This window comes from Pelodiscus sinensis, chromosome 14 (assembly GCF_049634645.1).
Source record: "Pelodiscus sinensis isolate JC-2024 chromosome 14, ASM4963464v1, whole genome shotgun sequence".
Classification (NCBI taxonomy): Eukaryota; Metazoa; Chordata; order Testudines; family Trionychidae; genus Pelodiscus; species Pelodiscus sinensis.
In genome coordinates this window covers 13,997,869-14,022,140 of record NC_134724.1, presented here as the reverse complement: position 1 = coordinate 14,022,140, position 24,272 = coordinate 13,997,869, and the positions used below count along the sequence as shown (strand labels likewise).

The following is a 24,272-nucleotide window of genomic DNA, read 5'->3' as shown; positions in this document are numbered from 1 at the left end:
CTTTCCTTAGCCCTTTTGCACTCAGCATGCGACAAATATGAAGAGGTGCATAAAGGGGGAAGAGAGAATGCTGCTTTTCTGGTCAAAAGACCCCTTTGTATAAACTAGCAGAGGGAGCCTGCATGGAAACCCAAATGAGCCTGAGGAATATTCATACGCTGGTAATGTACCATGACTACTGCCTCCCAGCTCTAGATAAGTTGAATTAATAAACTGCCTTTCGTTGGTGACACCTCAGCATGAATTTTGCATTAGACTCAATTCAGTAAAGTTCACAACTGACATGGTTCCCTTTATGACGATCCTTTTCAATTGTTTTTTGTGCTGGGATGTCATAAAGATGTTTGAGTTGCTTCTGGCAGGGAGCTGTCTTTTATCTTGAGAAAGAGCTTTGGTAACCCACTCATGCCTACAGCACTCTTGAATTAAGTCTGCAGGCAAAGCTTCTAGTCCGTTTACAATATTAACAAGGCAGGCATTTTTTCATGTCAATGAAAATCTCAACGCTGGGCTTGTCACAGTGGAAAATTTCAGTTGTGGCGGGCAAAGGGAGATTAATGAAGGGAGCAGACATGATGTGATAACATCAGTGGACACCTTGTGCTGTTATTAAAACAATGTGAGTGGCTCGCCTCTGCCACTTAGAACTCTGGAGGCACTTGCCAAGTTTATCAGACCATGAATCTTCTCTTCCTTAATTGATAGGCAGGTGGCATGGCAGAGCAGTGTCCAGATTGTACAGGGAAAGATAAAAGCATCTTCAGATAGATAGACAACCTGATTATGAGATTTGTTTATCTCCTGATAATCACCATGTTAGCTGTATCAGTCAGTGAGCTATTTCCTTCTGTTGATATGTAATCAGGAGATGGCTTGGCTGAAGGATATATTTGGATTAAGTTTAGGTGAGGATCTGAGCTTTGAGTTAGGAGCTAGCCTGGGTCACCTCTGGCATTTAGAATTCACTTCAATCCAGCTGTTCTGGTGCGAGCTTGGCCAAAATGGTGGAAAATTTAGGCAGTAGCTGTTCTTCTGAGCTTTACTTAATTTAAGATTCTGGCTCCCAAGCCATCAGATAAATAGAGCCTGTCCCCAAAAATCCTTGTGCATCCCCATTAAAGTCAGACATACACCACACTATCTACAAATAGGAATAAAAATATACCTTTCTCCCACCCTCAGGCTATGTCTAGACCACAGGCTTTTTGTGCAAGAAGCTTTTGTAGGAAGAGATCTTCCATAAAAACTTCTTGTGCAAGAGCACGTCCACACTGCAAAAGTGCATCGAAAAAGCGATGTGCTTTTGCAAAAGAGAGCGTCCAGACTGCATAGATGCTCTCTTGAAAGTAAGTACTGATTGGTATGCACAGAATGGCCACCAGGTCACCTATCCTTTTTCCTCTTTCCTCTTTTTGTGCAAAAACCTCCTCTTCCCCATCCACACACAGCTTTTTGCGAAAAACTCTGTCTCAAAAAGGCTACTTCCTCAAAGACAGAGGAATACCAATTGCACAAAAACCCTTCTGATCTTTCGATTCTCTTGCACAAAAATGCGCTTGAGTTATGGATGCTCTGTGAGTTTTTATGGAAAAACGCCTGTTTTTCCACAAAAATTCTGTAGTGCAGACAGCCTCAGTATGTTATATCTACTTAGTTGGTAAACTGTCCAGAGCAGGACTGTGTTTATGGATATATACAATGCCTAGCATAATGGGGCCCTGATCTCAGTTAGTCACATCCCCATGTGTTGAGATATTCAAAACTGCCTACAAGATTTAGATACATACTGTTTGTTAAAAGTAATGGTCTAAACCCCTAATCTGCTGTGAAAAGCTCAATACATGAATACATATGATATGATATATGATTTGTTATATAATACGATCAGCAGATTTCATCAGCATGAACTTTGGATGACTTTGTCATTGCTCAGAATGATAAAGATACTACAGGTTGAACCTCTCTGGTCCGACACATTCAGGACCTGATCGTTGCCATATCAAAGAATTTGCCAAACCATGGGAGGTCACTATTGGGCATCACCGACACTTCCACTTCTTAGTGGGCTGTTAGAAAACATTTAGCACAGAACACTGATAGCAAGGACTGGTGTCTGTAAACAAACTTTATGGGACCACAGGAAACTTAGCCACAACCATGATATGTGGACATTTGGCTAACTGAAATCATGCCAGATTACGGATGGTACTGGACTAGACAGAGAGTACTGGATTAAACTGTAGTTGGTTATGCAGCTCATCCCATAGGGGTCATCAAAACCTGTATATCAACTTATCCCATCACAGAGTCTGTAGATGCCTGACCAGAAAAGTTACTTCAGAGAGCTTTTAAAAAAGTGTATTTCGATTATTTTTCATTCTCTTCTTGCAAAGCCAGGTGCCTTACTTACCCTGAGTCCCACTCAGAGAGGGGAAAAATACAGCACATTTTAAAAATATCTAAAAATGACCAAAAGCAGCTTTTCTATCCATAATACCGTAGGAAGAGTGGAGCATAAGAGAGGGGTAGGTGCTCCAATTTCTAGCAAGAATGGGAGACAGCAGAGTTTAAAGTCCTATTTATGTTCAGTCTAGTACTTGTGCAGGACTGAAACATACCCCTCATGGGTCTCACGCAAGGTTACCTGAGTGGATTTCCCCCCATTTGGAGAGCAGACAGAGGAAACATCTTTCTGGTGGATTGATTGATAAAAGGACAAGCTGCTTAGATGTCTGGAATGATGCAATAAATCTGGAGGTGGTAGATTAGTGGGCATAGTACAGCTGAGATTTGTCAAAGGTAAATGACTAATGAAATGATATGACACATCTCTGAAGGATATCACATGGCTCCACAAGATAGCATGTGAATATCAGCTCCCATATATATGACGTGTCCACGTATAATTTATTAATATTACAGAATCCTTGTGACAGCAAATGCCTTTGTTAAGGTTGGAAAAGAAGATGCCTATAGCTTTCTGTCTATGGGCCTGATCCTGCAAACTCTTAATTGTGAGACCAGTCTTTTAATCTGTACTCCTAGGAGATCTTCCCTCTCCCTCGGCACTCTTACCTTAAGACTGAGCATGCTGCCTCCACAGGAGCTTCTAATTAATTTAACCCCAAGTGCAATACTGGCAAAATTTCCTACTAGCAATTAACAAGAAATAAAAGTCAGCACTGAGACAGGAATAGGGTTCCTCCAATCTCTGATGATCTTGGAACGTGGGAGTTATGTGCATGCATTGTGAGAGGAACAGACACCTCTGCTTTTAATTAAGCATAAAGTATGATACAGATAATAAAGGAACAGAGGACGGAGGAATCTGAGATATTAACTGTCTGATCAACAATGCAGCAAATACATCTGAGATTGGGAAGGAGAGGTGTTTGCATAATTCAGCATCCCTTAAATGTCCCTAATGATTTCCCAATATTTCCCTTTTTATAGCAATTATAAGATCAGAATCTAGACCCTGTCTCTGTTTGCTTTAAGAGCCTGTCTGCCCTTCGGACAGATTCAGACTTGATCTCCAGTCCATCCTTGTCCCTAGGAGAATCAGGCTCAGAATATCTTTGATTATCACACCAGATACCAAAATAACTACGACAGCCTCCTCCTCCTTTTCACTCATGGGCTCCCAGTGATTCTTCAGGGGTGCAACTGATATCCGTGCAGGACACCAAAGGGATTTGCATCCCTTTGCCTCCTGGAAATACACTAGTTAGGTTCAGGCCCTCTCAGAGAATAACAGAGACCTAGGCCACTTTGAGTTTAGAGGCCCCAGCCCAGTCCAAGCCCCAGCTCCCCAGCGTATCTAACTTCTCATCCACAGGGTCATACTAAAACCAAAAGAATATATGAAAATGAACACTTGAGTCATTATACCAATAGCATGTATATTAAAAATGTAACTTTAATTGTGAGTTTCCACTGCAAGCAAAACTCTTCATTTTAGTATCAGAGGGGTAGCTGTGTTAGTCTGAATCTGCAGAAGCGGCGAGGAGTCCTGTGCCACCTTATAGACTAACTGAAGTGTCTTTGCCCACGAAAGCTTATGTTCCAACAGTTCAGTTAGTCTATAAGGTGCCACAGGACTCCTCGCCGCTTCTTCATTTTAGAAATGCTTTTCTGAAATGCTTTTCTGGCTCTAAATCAAGCAGAGATTCTCCCTCTTTTGCTGCTGTTGGCATTTCTGTGTCTTGACTAATGACCTCCTCATTTTGAGGCAGTGGCATTAAAATGTCATTTATGGGTACAAAGTTTTCATCATCAAAACTGAAAGTGTCACTGTCAGTATGATGACCATCTAATGGCTGTGGTGTCTTTTTTACAAGAAATGATGTTATAGGCTTTAAACTCTTAACTGCTGCTTCACTCTGCTGCTTTCGCCATCTCTTACTTGCACCACTTTCAAATTTTTTGCTTCATTTTTATAAAGGGGTTCTTTTAAAACACTGTAACACACAATAAATTAATTTGCTAAAGGCTATTGGTTATACAAAATTTTAATTGTATATACTTTTCAATGAATATTATATAAGGATAGTTTGGGGTTGTTATTTATTATGGCCCTTATAACCAGAGCTCAACTAATTAGGCAATCTACTCACCAGTGGCGAGTAGATTTTAGCCCAGTGGGGCCGCACAGCGTGGTCAGCGCATGCACAGCATGTGCTTCCATACGGCTGGCAAGCAGGGCTCGCCGCTGCTTGGCGAGCCCTGCTTATAACCATATTTCAAAGTCTTGAAATTTTGTCTGCTAAATGTTCCCGTTATTAAATTCCTTTAAAAACTGGTACGTTATTATGAATATGAACATGGGGCGATTGCCAGATTAGATATAAAGTTTATTAAACGACTAGAATTAAAAGTTTATTATCACAAAAAAAAAAAGCCTTTAAAGGTGAATCTAAAACCGGACAAAGAGGTAACTTACAGCTGAGCCTGATACAGTTATTGTATATGAAGATACATAAGAAAAAACAGGAATACAAAAATCTCCTATGCAAAGATAAACATCTGATTTAAAAGCTAAACTCATCCTCAGACCAAGCAAAATCACTTTATAGTAACAGAATTAATTACGACTTTCAAAACATCTAAACTATGCAAAGACTGTAAACAGTGTTTCATAATGCAGAATCACTAATCACAAAGAAGCTACTCCAGTCTCCAGTCACGCAGATGAAAACTCTGATGTGACCAAAAAATTGGTGAAAGCCCAAGGTCCCACAATGATTTGAATCAATTTTTTGCAGGTATATATAGCTTCGTTTGTTGTCTCAGCTATAACTCCAAGGGCTACGTCTAGACTGGCATGATTTTCCGCAAATGCTTTTAACGGAAAAGTTTTTCCGTTAAAAGCATTTGCGGAAAAGAGCTTCTAGATTGGCAGGACGCTTTTCCGCAAAAGCACTTTTTGCGGAAATGCGTCCGTGCCAAACTAGACGCGGTTTTGCACAAGAAAGCCCCAATCTCCATTTTCGCCATCGGGGCTTTTTTGCGCGAAACAGTTTTTAGTTGTCTACACTGGCCCTCTTGCGCAAAAACATTTTCGGAAAAGGGCTTTTGCCCAAACGGGAACGTCAAAGCATTTGCACAAGAAGCACTGATTACGGACAGTAGAATGTCAGTGCTTTAGCACAAAATCAAACGGTCAGTGTAGATAGCTAGTTTTTGCACAAAAGCGGCCGCTTTACAGAAAAACTTGTCAGTCTAGATGCAGCCAAGGTGTATAATAAAGGGAAATGACTTGGTAGAAAAATGTCAAAATTTGAGGCCCCTTTGTCTCCTGCGGCCCAGCCCAAATGGCCCTCCTGGCCTCCCCTCTGATAGGGCCTGGTTGGACTACTCTGAATACTCAGCAGTCAGACTATCACTTGACATTTAATGGTGGTGCTTGTCACGGTGTGAAAAGCTGCGATTTCTGATGTTTGAAGTTTCTTATTTCCTAGCACACGGTGTGATTATGTCTGGGTGATTCGCTCAATCTCTCTTTGACAGTTGTATATCAACGGATCCAGTTTCAAGGAGCAGACATTCCTTGACTCATGAAAGAAGGGACAAAATAAAAATAAAGCCTCTGCCTGCCTCAATAAACTTGTTGCCATAGGAACAGTTACATACTAGCTCTCCCAAATGTGGGTCAGCAGTGACACCTAGAGGCCACAGACAGAATATCTTGTGTTCCTAAGGGAATACTCACACTCAACCTGATTTTTTTCTGGCAATAAACGTTGCCAAACCCAGAATGTAAGAAGCTTACATTTTCAACACACATACACAACCCGATTCTTCTCTCAATAGAGTGTATGGCTCCCACCAACTGAAATGGAATCACATGCATGCATCAAAGGACAGAATTTGGCCCAGAATATATACAGGCAGTCCCCAGGTTACGTACAAGATAGGGACTGTAGATTTGTTCTTAAGTTGAATTTGTATGTAAGTCGGAACTGGTACATATTGTAGGGGAAACTCTAGCCAAACATTTCTCCAGAGCTCAGTTTTATTCTCCCACACCTCACTTCCCTCAGTCCTTTATTCTCAAGCTGAGGTGTCTGCTGAGAAAAGCCGCTCCACGTCTCCCTGGTCGGCTGGGGGGGGGGGGGGGGGGGGGAGGCGTGTGGCACTAGCTTCGCGTCTCCCTAGTCTGCTGGGGGGAAGCAGCTAGTGTGGGGTTGCCTCACCCCGTTTGTAAGTAGGGATCCGATGCAAGTCGGATCCATGTAACCCGGGGACTGCCTGTACACGAACTGCATGATGTGCCGTATATGATAAAGCTGAATTTGATTTTGTTTACATCACTGTAAATCAGGAGTAATGCCATGAAAGTCAGCTAAGTTCCAGCCTAACCTGGATGTGAGTGAGGTTAGGCTCATGCCCAATACTTCATTATGTGATTCAATTATCTCCTACCTTAATGATTGCAAACTCTTACTTTAGGATATTTTGCTCACTTAACTTCAATTCATCTAAAAAAAATTATCCCTAGAATTAGAGGCAAGATGAGTGAGGTAATATTTGTTATTGGACGAACTTCTGTTGCTGAGAGAGAAAGAAGCTCTTTCAAAATTGTATTTCTCACTCATGGATTTGACTACATTACTACCCACATCCAGTGCCATTTCAATTACAGTTCAGTGCTTAGATTTGAGATGGGACCACCGTTACAGTCCAGGTTCTAACTCAGTAGTGCCAAAACCTTTTGAACTGTTTTCACAAGATTTCAGCCTGTAAAATAGAGATAACTCACATAACAATGCAGAACTACTTAATATTTGTAAAGCATGTAGGGATCCACAGATGTATGGTGCTAGATATATGCCAAGTATTCATACCGTTTAGTATTAAAAATATAGTACTAATTTATTCAAGTTCCACAATTTTTATAAATCTCACATGCACCAAGATTATTGCTTCTGATATGAAGCAGGCTCTATTGCAAATGTATTGAACACCTGATATTATTGATGAATGAAACTTTTTTTTTTTTTTTGAAAAATAAATACAGGAAGTGTTCCAACAATGCTATCATAAATATTATCCCCTTTTTTTCTCATCAGTTCAAGAGCTGATCAAAATGTACTAAATTTCAAAAAGTTGAATTTGGAGATTTTAAAAAAGGAGTCATGTTTCCAAATAAACTATAAACCTGTGCAATTTCTCTCTTTTTTTTTTTTTTTTTTTTTGCACCAGCTGCATGACATGAAATTAAATGAAAAAATGAAAACAACAAAAACCCAGAGCCTAAATAAATAATTGAAAAGTAGGATTAAAAAATTAAAAGATGGCATCAGGCTAGTTCTTACGAGTCAACAATCTATCTATGAGGCATTTAGCCCACTGGAGCTGATTTTCAGAAGTGCTGATTACTCACAACTCAGTTGAACTCAGCAGGAGCTTTGGAGTCCCATGCACATTGGGTATAACCTGTGCAGCATATATACCGCCAGGGAGAATGCCTCTCAGCAATAAGGGCTGCTTTATCATGAGGTTGCAGGAAATTTCTGCTTCTCCCATCACAAAACTACAAACAATAAAACTGGAGATATTTTGGAAAACAAACTCCCTAAATCCTGCTAATGTAACTCTGGGATTCTTTCCCCCAAACTCTTTCTGCTTTGTACCCAAAAACACTGACTGTGATCAGAACATTTCTTTGCTCAGAGATAAGGCATCCTTGCCAGTATCAGCATTCCTAAATGCCGTGTTACTTTAACACTTCCTTTGTGTTTAATAACTGTGGCATAATAAAGGACCCACTGTGCCTGCAAAGAGCTAATGTGTAAACATGTAAATCAAGAATACTGAGGGCTCATTATCTTCCTGCCCTCTACTGCTGTGCTGTGTGGACAACAAGATAGGGAGGAGGATGTGCTTCCTAATTAATCATAAGCCATGGTGATAAATTAGAGATTTGGAAAAAAAAAGTGTATTATGATAACTGTTCATGAAAATCCATAGAGAAGTGCTAAGAATGGAAATGAGGATGATAACAGCACCTAGGTACAACAGAGATAGATAGATAGATAGATAGATAGATAGATAGATAGATAGATAGATAGATAGATAGATAGATAGATAGATAGATAGATAGATAGATTCTGCATAGAATGGATACACACACTTCTGATTATTATTGAAACAATTAATAATGAACATCCTGGGCCCAGAGCATCATAACACTGAGGCCCCAATATGGAAAGGGGATGTAGACCTGCCATAAATCCCACCTGGGATGCTGGAATGAGTTGGGGGCAGACTGTGGGCCAGGTAAAAAGAAAAAGGGGTGTTGGTAGCAAAAGGAAGTGTGGTCTATTCAGATTTGTGCCACAGCTATTCTACACCCTTGCACAGTATCATAGGGGCCAGCGAAGCAGGAGTGTGATCTACAGCAGCCATCAGGATGCCTTGGCAGGGGCCCTGAAGCCCCTGAACATGGGAGATACAAGTAACCACTCCTCTGTCCCTGCACTGGTGCCTGGAAAGCAGACCATTCCAAGCCAAACTCCTTTTGGAGTCAATGAAACATCCCCCACCACCATCACCCCTGCAGTAGGAGTTCAAGGGATCTCAGAGAAGCCACATCTGAGTCTATATGGCCTGTCTGGGGAAATTACCTATCAGGTGATGTACGGTGTAACCATCCATTCCTAGGAGCCTTGTAGTTATTCCAGTCAGATATGCAGGAAAGACGTTTACAGCATGAGGATGCAAAAGGGGTGTGGCCAGTAACAGCTTTGCAAAGTGGGAAGAGCATGCTTTGCCAACCGGGTCTTCAATAAGACATGCTATGAGTACTGGCTCTGAGCAGCCCTGTGTGTGCTAGGTTTGTTCACCTATCGTGAGATATCACCAGGCTATACTAAATTCAGTAATCAAGACCGTGACTTAAAATCTTATCCCCAACAGTCAATGTGTAGTGAGGGGGGGGAAGGATGGGGAGTTCTGCTCTATTTTTCCTTTCTGTCTCATCAGGGGGCTGGGCCAGGAAGATGAGAGTCAAAAACTGTTATAACCCAGGGCAAAATGTTTAAGAGGAGAAGTGTGCTACTTCTAGAAGGAAGGAAGTGAAGGCAGCAGCTCTACCATGCTCCCCTGAGGAAAGGCCTTGCTGAGACATGCTCAAAAGGTCATGGATTTAACAACTACCTTAGCTAATGCCTTCAAAAAGAAAATATAAGAAAGTTAGGGAACTGCATTGTCTTTCTCGTCCTTGTAAAGGGAAATCTCTTTGGTCCACATCCCCTAGGAAACAGACTTTCCAGTTTCTTTCTTGGGTCGTGTAAGAACCAGATGTAAGAAGCCAGGAACTGGAAGTGATACCAACCACTGTTTTGCCTCCATTATGTAGTGTTTTCAGAACTATGATTTTCTCTTTGGTTTGGGATTTGTTGGGAATGATGCAGCTTACTATGGAGGAAGTGAGGTCTCAATAGTAGTCAGAATCTGAGTTTTACGCCAGGTCTATACTGATATTTATGGAGGCACCACTTTTGCCACTCAGGGATGTGAAAAGAACATTTCCCTGAAGCTACATCTACACTATGGCAGTTTTGCAGAAGAGGAAATGCAAATGAAGCGCTCATTTGCAAATCTTGTGGTCTCATTTCCATACTCTCTTCCAATCCTTTTTGCAGAAGAGGTTTTGCAAAAAAAACTGCAGTGTAGACGGGGCCATTTTTCAGAAAAAAAACCTTTTGCGCAAGATACTGTAAACTTCATTTTTTGAGGAATAAGGGATTTTGTGCAAAAGTGGTTTTTTTTCCGAAAAATGGCTCTGTCTACACTGCAGTTTTTTTTGCAAAAACCTCTTCCGCAAAAAGGATCGGAAGAGAAAATGCAAATGAGAGTGTGAGATTTTCAAATGAGTGCTTCATTTGCATTTCCTCTTCTGCAAAACTGCCATAGTGTAGACATAGCCTGAGTGTCATAACTTTTGCCTGCATAGGCACTTACATACACAGCGCTGTATCAGAAAGAGACACTTTCCAGTCAACATAGCTACCACTGCTCATTCAGCTGATTTTATTATGTAAAGGGGAAATCTCTCTCAAGTCAGCATAATGCAGCTATATAATCTGTATTGGTACAGTTGTGCTACTGTGAACTTGTAAATGTAGACATGGCTTTAGTCTAGACCAGGAGTTGGCAACGTATGGCACACGTGCCATAAATGGTACGCAAGATAATGGCACTTGAGCCCCCCCTCCTGATCTGCCATGCAAGGAACACTAGCCCCCCCAGCTCCATGCATTGCTTTTTCCCTTCCCTAGCTGGAACAGGGTCATGCTAGTGTGGTGAAGCAGCAACGGCCTCCCTACCTCCCCTGCCTAAAAAAAGAGAATGTAGGCGCTCTGGGCACTTTGCTTGTGAGCAGCCAAGGCAGCTTCCAGCGGCATGTGGTTTCCAGAGTCTGGAGCATTTTTCAAGTCCCAGCAAGTCCCTGCCACTCACTGCAACTGCCCCACCACCACATGCCACGTGGGCCCCTCTCTGCCCCTGCGGGACTGCCTCTGCCATGCAGGGCCCCAGTCCAGTCCTACTACCTCGTCCTCCATTACCAGGTGGCTGCTTATGTAACCCACATACGTAGTGTGGTTACTGAGCAATGCAAGTGGTACCTAGACCACAGCAACAGTTAAGATCAAGAGACCTCTACAGCATGGGGTGGGGGCCAGCCAGCATTTAGCTCAGTGGCTCCTATACTCAGCTCCAGAGGTCCCAGGTTCAAATCTGCCTGGTGGTGGTTATACTTGTTACAGCAGCCACCATTATCACAGCCAGAGGAAGGAGGGTGGCTGGGTCTGAGAAAAAACCCATCGGAACTGCTCCCAGACCTCAGCACCTTGCAGCTGCCATTTCAGTCCTGGGAGGGGCCGCTCAGAGCCTGGCTGGGGCGCTGCAAGGTGGGGCATGCTCAGGCTTGGCAGATGCACTCCATGTGCTGCCGCTCTCTCCCACCCCTCCCCACTCCACCAGGGGAGCAGCAGTGTATGGAGCCATTTGCTCTGCCACTCTCCGCCATAAGCCGGGTCTGGAGGGGAAGATCGGGGCTTTCTTCACACACACACCCCACACATACCCTCCAGTGGGAAGTCAGAGCTGGTGCTGCAGCCTTGCGGCTGTGTGGGCTCCCCACTGCATGGGGGTGGAGGCTGAGCTCCCTCCACCTCCTCACCCTACTGGGGGAATGGCAGTGCAGTGATGCATGAGGCTTTCCCCACTGCAAGGAGGCATGAAGCCAGGTAAGCAGTCCCATTCATGACAAGACCCCCACACCTCAAACCCTCCTCCCGCCAAGACCCTGCACCCACAGCTTGCTCCAACACCCTCCCTTGGTCTTGCACCCTCCCTCCTGGCCAGACACCCTACTCCCAGATTGCTTCTGCACCCTACCTCCCACACAGACCTCACAACCTTTCCCCCTTCTGCATCCTACCTCCCTCCCAGATCCTGCACCCCATTCCTATCCCACTCGCTGGCTGCTCTGTCTCACACACTGAACCCCTCATTTTTGTCCCTACCCCAGAGCCTAAGGGGGTCCATAAAATCCACAAACTCTGGAACCTCAGAAAAGTAAATCTGGCCTATGGGAAACCCCGAATTTCAGTCCTCTCTGTCCTTTCCCATAACCCCATGACGCTGGAGTGCCAGAGAAGTGAGGTGTCTCCGTTGGGGGCCAAATGAGTGAGGGTTGGAGGTTTGGGGAGATTTTTTTGCTTCTCACCTGTGTGGCCCCCAACTGATTGTTCTGTGGGTCAATGGCCGCTCACATAAAAAAGGTTCCCCACCCGTGCCATAAATAAACAAAAAAATGAAACTTTTTGTGTTCAACATAAATTAATATTTTACTTTATTTCAAATGAAGTTTGATAAACTAACATAAGAAAGTTAAAACCCTTAATATATTTAATAATTTAAATCAAACCATTATCCCTAGCTGCAGCTCGTTCAGAAAATATGGTCACCTTACTCAGCCAGCTCCTACCCCCACTTCCTCCCCTTTTCTCCTTGAGATGCAGATCCATAAATAGAAGTGAATAAGTTAAATCTTGGCACACCACTTCTGAAAGGTTGCCGATCCCTGGTCTAGACTCTATCAGGAAATTCCCATGTGACCACAGGCATTCTATTCTATTCTATTCTATTCTTACTAGCCAATAGCCCTCCACATCCATCTCTCTCTCTCTCCTTCTCCGTCTGCCTCCCCCCTCTCTCTCAGCTCTCCTACGCTTCCTGCCTCTCTCCATCTCTCTCTTTCTCTTCTCCTCCCCGTCCTGCCTCTCATTCAGGGGACCACAGAGCCCAAATGGCCATTTGGGCTCCACGCTCCCTGTGCAGGACCAAGCGGCACAAGCAGCCATTTGGGCACCCCGCTCCCCGTGCTGCATGGGGAGTGTGGCACCCAAACAGCCGCTTGCGCCTTTTGCTCCCACGTGGCAGCCCGGCGGCCCGGTTGAGCGGCGCAGAAGTCACCCGAGCACCACAGCGGGAGGCGAAGGGGGGCGAGGCGGTGACATTCACAGCAAGGTGCAAGTAGTGCCATGTGCATGCAGTGCTCCAGGGCACTGCAGCCTGCTGAAGTGGGGGAAGCAGCAGTGCAGGAGGCGCTGTCCCAACCTCTCCCCCTGTGCAGTCACTCCTGCATTGCTCACTGCCCCAGCTCTGCCCGCAGCTGCCCCAGCTCTGGCAGCTGTGGTAAGTCAAGCACCATGTTCTGGCTCCCCAAGAACTTGACAGTGGGGAGCCCCCAAGAGCCTACTGCTGGCACATGAGCCCAGCTGGGACCCCTACTCCTAACGCCTGTCCCCAGGCTGCTGTCCCAAGCACCGCAACCTCCCTCCCACCCCAGGTTGTCATGCCTGCAATGTGGGGTCTGCCAGCTACTGTGCCACATTTCTTCACATTGAAAGCCCTGTGGGGTGGGAGTGGAGGAAGGGGAGTAAGAAGTTGGTTTAGAAGCAGTAAGATCAGGCTCGAGCTGGGAGAAGGAGGACGGGGGACAGAGAGGAGGTAGGTGGGATGTAGAATGACATGATGATGTCACTCTGTTGTCCCACAGAATTTTTTTTTTAATGTATAGAGTGATGGTCTGATTCCTGTGTCCTAGAAAGCAGGAGGTTCTGTGTGCATGTGCCAAAGACTAAATGGTTCGCTATTAAGAAATTACCATTTGTTTTCAAGCTCTCTCCAGAAGGAGAGTTAAAGAGCTTGAGGATACCTCACAGGAAGAAACTCCCAAGTATATCATCCTGGAGTCTCCAAGGGGTTTTTGCATTTGGGTGGTATCAGCAATCCAAATCCAAAGTCAGGGAATCTGTGACCTTGGGGAGTTTTTAAACAAAAGCTTCTAGTGGCAGGGTATTTTAAAGTCTCTTGCGGGCCCCCACCTTCTGCACTTGAAGTGCCAGAGTGAGGAACAGCCATGACACAGTTCTTGTCAAACATCTTCAGGGTTTTTTGTGCGTAAACACTGAAAACCCCACAACCAAAAGTATGCTGGTATTCAAGAGAGAATCAAAGAAATAATTTTGTTTAAAATTGCTACTTAAAAACTTGAAAATTTGAAAAACTTGCTAGTCAAAAACTTGAAAATTTTCAGTTCTCAACAAAGCTCCAACTAAATCATTAAAAAAAGATTTCAATGAAAAGTAAAATGAATTCAGTGGTGTCAAACTTTTCCAAGAGGGAAAATCTATTTCCTTATCAACTGTAATAATCTCTGCTTTTCAGGGCCCTTCTGGAGGTAAATTTTTCAATTCTCTAATAGAAAGGCATTTTGAAAGTATTTTGAAATCCTTCTCTGAGACGCAACAACCACAGATATTAGCCAAAGGAGCAAACTCCTGGGGCTCAGTTCCATGGCAGAAATAACAATCTCTCTAACATCAGTTTTCTGAAGCTGTTATTACTATTACTGATCATCATTCATTTGGACATGGCCAAGAAATATATATTGATCCTGCCAGTCAGGATTGATACAGGGCTCGCAGGCTGGTTTATATTTGCAATAAACACTTCCCAAGTTTAATTAACAATGATATTCCGAATGTATCCACATCTTGGACAGCGTTTAGCAGGGATGGGGCTAAAGCCCACGCTCTCAGCAAAAGTATTTACTGCTAAGTTACCAGGCCTGAAGAGAACGGGGTTAAGTTCAGCTGGACCTGACTTTCTTATTAGGGAGGGGGAAATGACCTATACCACTGGGGACATGGAAGGTATCACTTCCTCTAGAAGTTAGAACCAATCTAGGCACTAGGTTTTCCCTGACATATGTGTTCAAATTTCTATGAGTTTCCTTTCCCTCTATACTTTGCATGGTCTCCGAATTGTGTGAGGCCTTATCCTTGCACTAGTTGAAAAACTGGACAGAAATAAAGTTGGATGGACAAAAAAAGAGGGGGGGGGGAATGAAAATGTTACATAAGAACATGAGAACAGCCATACTGGGTCAGACCAAAGGTCCATCTAAACCAATATCCTGTCGGCCGACAGTGGCCAATACCAGATGCCCCAGAGGGAGGGATCACAACAGATAATTGTCACATAATCCCTCCCCTATCACCCACCTCCAGAGAAATAGAAGCTAGGGATACCATTCCCTACCCATCCTGGCTAATAGCCATTGATGGAACTAACCTCCATGAATCTATCTAGCTATTCTTTGAACCCTGTTAAAGTTCTAGCCTTTACTGTATCCTCTGTCACGGAGTTCCACAGGTTGACTGTGCGCTGAATGAAGAAAAACTTCCTTTTGTTTGTTTTAAACTTGCTGTCAATTAATTTCATTTGGTGACCCCTAATTCTTTTATTGCGGGAATAAGTAAATAACTTTTTCTTATTCACTTTTTTCATACCAGTCATGATTTTATAGACCTCTATCATATCCCCCCCCTTAATCTCTGCTTTTCTAAGATGAAAAGTCCATGTCTTTTTAATCTCTCTTCGACTACATCTACACTGTAGCCTTCTTGTGAAAAAGCTTATGCAAATGAAACTCGGCATGGAATATAGCCATGCTTCATTTGCATAATTAATAAACAGCTGTTTTTGTGAAAGAGTCTTTTGCGCAAAAAAGAGCAGTGTAGACGGCTCCTTTTTGCGCAAAAACCCCGTCTTGCACAAGAGCCGTTCTTCCTCATTTTTTCAAAATAAGCGTGAAGTGTAGACGTACCCTAAAAGAGTAACTGCTCTGTTTTTCCATTCACAAATCTAATGTATGTTTCACTTTTTATATAGATTATATAGTTTGTTCCTTTACTTCTTCCTTAGCTGGGACAACAAAAACAGACTAGTCAATTTCATTTTGAGTTCCAGATTGGTTTCTTGCTCAGATTCTCATGCACTAGATAGAAAGAAGCAAGGGATGTTTCTTGGATGCGTGGTTGAATTTTCAGTGCTATTCTTTGCTATTAAATTTTTTATGATAAAATGAATTATATTAGCCCCGAGGTTTGTAAAAGTTTATATTTTTTAATAAAACCTAAATTTGTGGGTAAGTTTGACCTGAGAGCAGTACCCTGAAACTAAGTCTGCTTGGCTTTAAATCATAAGTGAATCAAATTTGCCACTGGAGGGCTCTGTGGCCATGGTTAATAGAGAGAAGGAGCAGGAGTATGGCAGCACTTATTCTGATGCAGATGTCCCTAGGGTTAAGATGACAGTATAATAGATTGAGATGTTTGTTTGTTTGTTTGTTTGTTTGTTTGTTTGTTTGTTTGTTTGTTATCTTCCCCCTCTGCACAGTTTGTGAGGGCTTCCAAAGACTCTGGCTCAGGACACACTAGAGTCATTGTCCTCCATTTTCAGGCACCTTGCTGGCTTCCTCTCCCCTCTGTTCCTGTTAGTGGAGGGAAAGGAAAAAGTCTATAACAGAGAAAAAACTCTTTGGGGGATCCAAACAGCAGCTGCACATGGTCTAGAAGTCTGGGTAGTGCGCTGGACAGAATAAGCCAGGATCTTTAAATTCTTCCCTCCTTTAAGGCCGCATTCTGTAAGGTGAACAGGTAAGATAGAACCACAACATGTAGGTGACCTTGAGACATGAGCACCTTTGCCTTTCTCTAGCTCTAGGGCAGAAGGCTGCCTGCTTTGATCTGGAACTGGACTACGAAAAGCTCAGTGGTTGGGAACAATTTAGGGTCGTGGCTAGATCTTATCTCTTGTCATAAATATGAAAAGCTCTGTCTTATTATGCCTCCCCAGGTCATCTAGTCCCACTCCTAGCCTGTGTGCCCTGTGTCACCATGGCTATGTCTGCACAGCATAACTGACATTATTCCAAAGTAACACAGTCCACGTCTACACTACAAGCAGTTATTTCGACGCAATGTCAAAATAATGTTGAGCTAGAGGACTTCTTATGCCAACTCCTGTGACTCTCATTATACAAGGAGTAAAGGAAGTGAAAGGAAGAGTGCTCCTTCTTGGACTTCCAGCTGTGTACACAGTGCCAAAAGCTGAAATAAGCTATTTCAACTTAAGCTGTGCAGTTGACATAGCTCAAGTTGCATAGCTCATTTTGGCTTTAGCCCTGCTGTGTGGACACGCCCCATTAGTGGTAGTGATACAGACAGTAAGATCCAAATTACTGCAGTGTTGGACCCCTTGTCACTTTTTTATGTCTAATAATTCACTAGATGGCAGGAAACGTGGCCCCTCTGTGCACAGAAAGCCAAGCCACAATACGGTTACTGTGAGTGAAGGAGACAGTTACTTCATTCAAAGTTCTGTTCACATGAATCCCCAGCCTTGCTAGAATCATTCGATAGAAACCCGCTAAGCTTCATCGAGTCTCTTGGAGATAAGCAAATGCCCCTGCTATGTATCTGCAGATCACTTTGCCTGGCTTCCATTCTCACTTGTGCAGAGCATGAAGACCTGCATGTGCTTCCCTTGCCATGGAAATACAGAGCATGGGAAAAGGCCAGAGCTGATGATACCAATCAGACTGCATGCTCAAGGATTCCACTGACATGATCCACAATGGAGGAAAGTCTTCCTCCAGGCAGGGGGGGCAATAAGTCAGCTGCCAATGGATCACAAGGAAGTCAGAGAAGGTGCCATAGGGACACAGTGTAAGTAATGTTATTTGGTGGTGCATTGAATCTGCTTTTCTAAAGCACCTTCCACACTCACAGCACATTACAAGCCACCCTCTAAGCACATTACAGAGCAATATATAACAGCTTCACAGTGACCAGCCAACTCAATGAGCCCAGATCCCACACTGACTGAAATAGATGGCAGATCTTTGTAGTTTTTCTACCAAGACACCAACATTTTCCTCTTTTGTGTTCTCAAAATACCATGTTCTATAATTTGTTGCAGACCTTGGTTTAACATCCCAATGAGAGTAGCCTGTACTGCACATGAGAATGCTATAAATTACAGGCCTTCACCCTGTCACCTTCTGAAGTTGCAGGCGGTTGCCTGCATGATTTCAAAGGAGGCCTTACTTTAATGTCACTCTGAGTCAGTTGCCCTGACCTTTCTTACCTCTCAAGACTTTTCTTGTCCTCTCATAAAGTGTCAAAGTGGACAAGAGGCCTCACTTTTGGATGCCCTTCAAGCACCCAGGGCCTTGTTTCTAAATAGTATATGCAGCTGTGCTCTCAGTGTGTTACCAGATCTATTAGAAAATGCCTCCATAATCAGCACCTAGCAGATGCTTCTATGACTCATGGCAGCAAATCCAGCTAGAAGAGGAGGAAACAGTTAATTTTGGGGATGATCCTAACCCCAGATCTCAAATGGGAAGCTTCTGAGGTTTGTAGCTATTCTGATGTGGAACTGAATTTCACAGTTCAGACCCCACTCTTCATCAAACATTGGGCATGTTTCATAGATGCTTTTGTTATTGTAGACCATGGCTGCTGTTCCTTGGGTACCACTGAAATATTCAGGAAGGGCACCATTGTCTATCCGATCACCCATGTCTCCAAGGTATATTATCAAAGCAAAGCTTTCCTAAGAGAGGGAATAAGAGCTTTCTATAGTCTGCTTCATTCTTTGCCCTTCTTGGAGAACCATTTTGTGGCTAACTGCTGTCTGCTGAGGGAAGCTACTCCCGAATCCTCTTTCTTCTTCACCTTGCTCCCTAATGTCATCTTCACTCTTGCTGAAGGCTCTTTTTCACATTACTCTGTTTTCTGTTCAATCACCTCATCTCCAGAAATCCCTAGAAAGGTCTCAACTGTCCTGCCAGTCTCCAGCACACATCACAGAGACAAAGAGGAGGTGGATGGTGATCTGCTTTAGAGTTAACACTAGAATCTTTTCCTTTGAATGGAGCAACTCAGATGCTGGCCCCTTGAAAACAAAATAAAGGAAGCCTCAGCGAATTTAATTTGTATTGCAGGGAGACTGGGAGGCTTTCAAAGGGAGGACATTCTGAATGTGGTGCTTTCCCTTTATCCACTTCATTTGGACTGATCCCAACTAGGATCTTTGATGACTTTCTACATCCTTCCTGGTGTTTGTCAGGATCATGTACACATGGCCATTGTCCCAAGGACTGGGGAACGGTTCCTTCTGAATGCCTAATTAACTTCCCATTAGCATTTCTTATAGAGAGCAGATGCAGCCTTTCCATCCCAGCAAACAATGCCATCTGTTGTTCCCCTGCTGCAATTTCCATCTGAAAGTCTGCTCTGGGTTCTATATTTAATAGCAGATGTTTGGAACTGCCAGAAAAAGTAACATTTAAATTTGGCATGGGGAAGGGTTTCTCCTCCCTTTGAAGGAAACAGGAGGATGTTTTGTTTCTCTTTTATCAAAGGCCAATTTAATGTGAGTGAAGGATGCAAGACTGACAGCTCCAGAATCTGCAACTTCTCTCCACAGCATAGGTACAGCATACGCTATGACGATATAAGCTTCCACCCCAGCTCCCTTTGCCAATCAGCCTCCACTCTGCACTAAGAATTGTGGCTGTGCAACAATTTTTCTGCACAATTTTCCTACCATTGCTAATAGCAGTGCAGCTCTCCAGGGATAGCAATGCCGGGAATGCTAACACAGAGAGAACTCCCACAGCTACTGCTGTTTGCATTACTGTGCTGTTACCTTCTCTCAGTACTGGAACTCCCTGGTGTTAGCAGCAGTAGAAAATATTCACCAAATACTCAAGTGCAGACGTGGCTCCTAAGAATTTATTTTCCATGGCCTCTTCAGTCCCTAAGTTATGCGCTGTGGTTGCCAACAAGGAGGCTTTTTTGTGGTAGGAGCTGGACTAGGACCTACTAATGAATTTCACACAAACCACTAAAAGAGCCATTAGCTGGCTCATTACTGGCCTGAATGAAGTCGCCTGAGATCAGTGACCTAGAGGAAAAAGGCATTGAATCCCATTACTTAGTCCCTGTAGCAGTTGAGTTTCCCAGGATATAAATGCTGAGTGAAAAACAGAAGCAGGAAAACCAAAAACATATAAAGAAGCCAACAAAGGTTCTGGGCCATTTTTAAACTCTCCTGTTACTTCTGAAAACATTAGCAATGTAGCCTACTTCCTCGGTAATGAGATCCAGTTAAATGGGTGACAAGAATTGGTGAATATGGGGAATGGACTAGAAGAAAATTCTAGCTCTGAACATCACCAGAACTTGGGGAAGTTAGGATCTAGACTGGAAGCCAGTAACTGTGGCCAATTTCCATAACAGGCCAGATCAAAACCCTCAAAGTTTGGGGACCTTTTCAACTGACTCCAAAATCTGTGACTTGGGCCCATCTCAAGTAAACATCAAACTGAACAATAGTGGTGACAACTAGAGTTGCTTAAGGAACAGGCAACAACATTTCACAAATGTTTATATTTTTAATCTGGTGTCTTGTCATTTGAATTCTGAAAAACAACAACACTTCAATTCATTAACTAGCTGTTCAAAAACAGTGGTGTGGGGGAGAGGGTCAACTTTACACGTTTTCAAGTGTCTACATTTTAATCATATTTTTATATGCCAGTTTGGTTTTTGAATGCTGACCATACGATAGGCAATTCAAAGGAAGGCCATGGCAGGTATGATGTTGTAGTAGTGCAGAAGAATATTCCCCACCTGTTTGGATTCTCTACTCTAGATCAGTGTTTCTCAACCAGTGGTACAAGTACCCTTATGGGTACTCGAGAGAAGTCTGGGGGATACATCAACACAACTGAAATTTGGAGAAAACTGAGTTTTTGTTTTAAGTTTAATCAGCTTTATGTTTAATTAGCTATGATTAAGTTGTTTATAAACAAATGTGTTGCAATGGTAGAAAAAAATGTATGTCTCTAAAAACTGTAGGTATTGAGGGTACTTATAATTTTTTAAAGGGGTACTTTATAAAAAAAAAGGTTGAGAAACACTGCTCTAGATCACTGGAAGGTGCTTGTTTTAAACTATGGAATGGTTATAGCCATCTCAAGCAGCGTCCCATTCTTCCCTTAGTGATGAACTGCTCTTGTTTTCCTCTTCAATTGAGTCCTTAGAAAATCCTCCGTAGGGCAAGAGATGGATTGTTTTTCCATTTGGTTCCTCCCATTGCTGCCCTCCTCACTGTCTCCTGTACTGTCAGGTGCCCCCAGGTGCAGCTCTCTCTGTCAGATTCACTCCAGCAGTTTGCTTCACTGTCAGGCTTTCTGCTTCTCTGTGTGCTTGTGTTGTGCCCATCACCACACTGCCTAGGCCTGCTGCCTGCTGTCCTCATGCTCCCTTCATTACCACTAAAGATATAAACAGGTTCCTCCCCATCACGATAAGGAGTCTATCGGTTTTCAGGGCTATTACTCCTGTTCTGTAGCCCCATCCTCTCAGGACTCCACATTGACAGCTGCTATGAATCACTCCTCCCCATTCTCTCAGTTACAAAAGGATGGATGTCAGTCTGGGTTCACACACAGCTTGAGGAGATAAGGACTTTGCCAGCTAGAGTAGGCAGCAGTTGGAAATTGCGCTGAGAATTAACAATTACTACATTACATTCCTTGATGGTTCTTTTATAGTCTGGAGCAGCTGGACAAGACTCAATTGCAAAGGGAAATATCAGTTTCATTTTGTCTTTAAATGTTGCATTGTGCCATTGTTAAACAGATGTTTTCTGGGTGCAACAGCAGTCACCCTGCTCGAGATTCTGCTTGAGATCCACAGCAGCTCATTAACCTAATTAACAGGGTATTTCACCCATTGGAACACACAGACCTCTGAAGCAGCAGCTTTTCTGGGAAATGACAGAGTTTTAGTTAATTTCACCAATCTTGTATAGCCTGGGCAAACGCAGGGAGCAAGGATTTAAAACAGTTTGGCTACGTCTATAGTGCAAGCCTCTTTCGAAATAGAGCATCTAGACTACAATGCAGCAAGCCGCTTTTTTGAAAGAGATCACCCAGGCAGTTTGGATGCTCTCTTTCGAAAAAGCAGTTTGCATTACATAGCGCCTTTTTTCAAAAGAGCACTTTCCAAAAAAGGCATTATTCCTCGTAAAACGAGGTTTTCCGTGGTTAAAAAAACTGCCGCGTTCTTTCAATTTACTTTCACGCACACCCTTTGATGGGCTATAGCTGTTATTTATTGCACATAGTCCCTTCTAACTGTAGCTACATGTTATCCCATTTCTACCCAGGAGGAAATATGGGACTGTATTTTATCATATAGCTTTTTATTGGGGTGTTGCTTCAATTAATCCTCTTATCAGTCATCTCTTCCTCTTCCCACTCTCTTCAGAATGGGCCCTGCAGGCAGTATCTTTTTGCGACACACCAGGGGTACGTCTAAACTACATGCCTCCGTCGACGGAGGCATGTAGATTAGCCAGATCGGAAGAGGGAAATGAAGCCGCGATTAAAATAATCGCGGCTTCATTTAAATTTAAATGGCTGCCCCGCTCTGCCGATCAGCTGTTTGTCGGCAGATTGGGGCAGTCTGGACGCGACGCGCCGACAAAGAAGCCTTTCTTGATCGGCACAGGTAAACCTGGTTTCACGAGGCATACCTGTGCCGATCAAGAAAGGCTTCTTTGTCGGCGCGTCGCGTCCAGACTGCCCCGATCTGCCGACAAACAGCTGATTGGCAGAGCGGGGCAGCCATTTAAATTTAAATGAAGCCGCAATTATTTTAATCGCGGCTTCATTTCCCTCTGCCGATCTGGCTAATCTACATGCCTCCGTCGACGGAGGCATGTAGTTTAGACACACCCCAGCAAAAAACAGGGACAAGCAGAGGCATAAGTAACTATGACAGGAAACTCTCAGGGCATGTCTACACTGCCACCCTAGTTCAAACTAGGGTGGCTAATGTAGGCATTCGAACTTGCAAATGAAGCCCGGGATTTAAATATCCCAGGCTTTATTTGCATGTTCCTGGGCGCCGCCATTTTGAAATGCCCCATAGTTCGAACTCCTTGCCAGCAGCTACATGCAGCACGGACTAGGTAGTTCAAATTAAAGCTCCTAACTAGAACTACCGTTGCTCCTCATTGCAGGAGCGATCACATTGCGGAGCAATCACACCTCACGTGCATTTTTGCACAAAAATATCGAAAGAGCAGAGGGATTTTTCCAGTGTAGGTATTCCTCTTACTATGAAGAATACTCCTTTTTGTGCAAGAACTCTTGAGCAAAAAAGTGTGTGTGGATGGGAAACGGGGTTTTTTGCACAAAAAGAGGCAATCGAAAAAAGCACAGGTGCCCTGGTGGCCATTCTGTAAATAGCAATCTGAGTTTCCTTTAGAGAGAGCATCCTTGGAGTCTGGATGCTCTCTTGCCAAAAGCGCATCACTTTTTCAATGCACTTTTGCAGTGTGGATGCGCTCTTCTGCAAGAAGCCTGTAGTGTGGATATAGCCTGAGACAGGAATAGAGCCCAGCATCCCAGGCCTATTTTTGAAGCAGATGTGGCCCTCTAAATTTCGAAAGTGAAACCACCTCGGGGTACAGGATCTTTAGAAAAAGGGAGTTTTTTTGAAAGACCAGTGTCAGATGGCAGTTTCACTTTCGAAATAGACTTTTCGAAAGAACGCTGTGATGCAATTATGCAAATGAAGCGTGTGATATTTAAATCTCCACTTCATTTGCACTTTGGATCTGACTAATTTACATCCCACTTTTGAAAGAGGGATGTAGTTTAGACATAGCTTTTATGTCCATGCACCAGCCTCTTCTTATCTCTCTTCTGCGCCTCTGCATCCTCCAGAGACGCTCTAGTTCAGGAATGGGGCCCCTTGAGGTTTGGGGTTCCATTCAACTGCAGCAGGGTGAGCTGGCACTCCACCCACCCAGCAAGTCTATGAGCCTCAGTGCCCCCCTGCACGGCTGGAATGCCAAAACTAGCTCCCCAATGTAGTCAGGGGGAGTCTCAAGCCTTCTGGGTTGGAACAAGGCACAGCTGCATCTGGCCCACAGGCTCTGCCTGATGAGTGGGAGGAAGCAGCTCAGCATCGCAGTGCAGGGAAGCTCTGTCCCTGCGCTTGCTTGCAGGCTCCACCCCCATCAAGCCCACTGACCGGGAATATTCCTGCAAGTGTAGGTGGTACACAGCCACATGTGCCCCTGCCCCCTCCTGCACAGACCTCTGCACCTTCACTCCCAGACCCCTTCTGCACACTAAATCCTTCATTTTAGGCCCCACCCCAAAGCTTGGGGGGAGGTCTCACAGAATCTACTATCCTCTGGACCTAGGGGAAAATCCTGAGCTTTGGCTCTCCCTTTCCTCCCTCTCCCCCCAGTGGAGTTGGAATGAAGTATCTTTTCTGCATGGTCAGTGAGGGTATTTTTCTCCTTCTCACTGG

At 43.8% G+C, this 24,272-nt stretch overlaps 1 protein-coding gene across 5 annotated transcripts in view; it reads left to right on the top strand.

The window, feature by feature from the left end:
- The window catches only part of KLHL25 (kelch like family member 25), a 147,475-nt gene that overhangs the window by 79,042 nt on the left and 44,161 nt on the right, over positions 1-24,272 (top strand). The gene's annotated exons all lie outside the window — the stretch shown is intronic.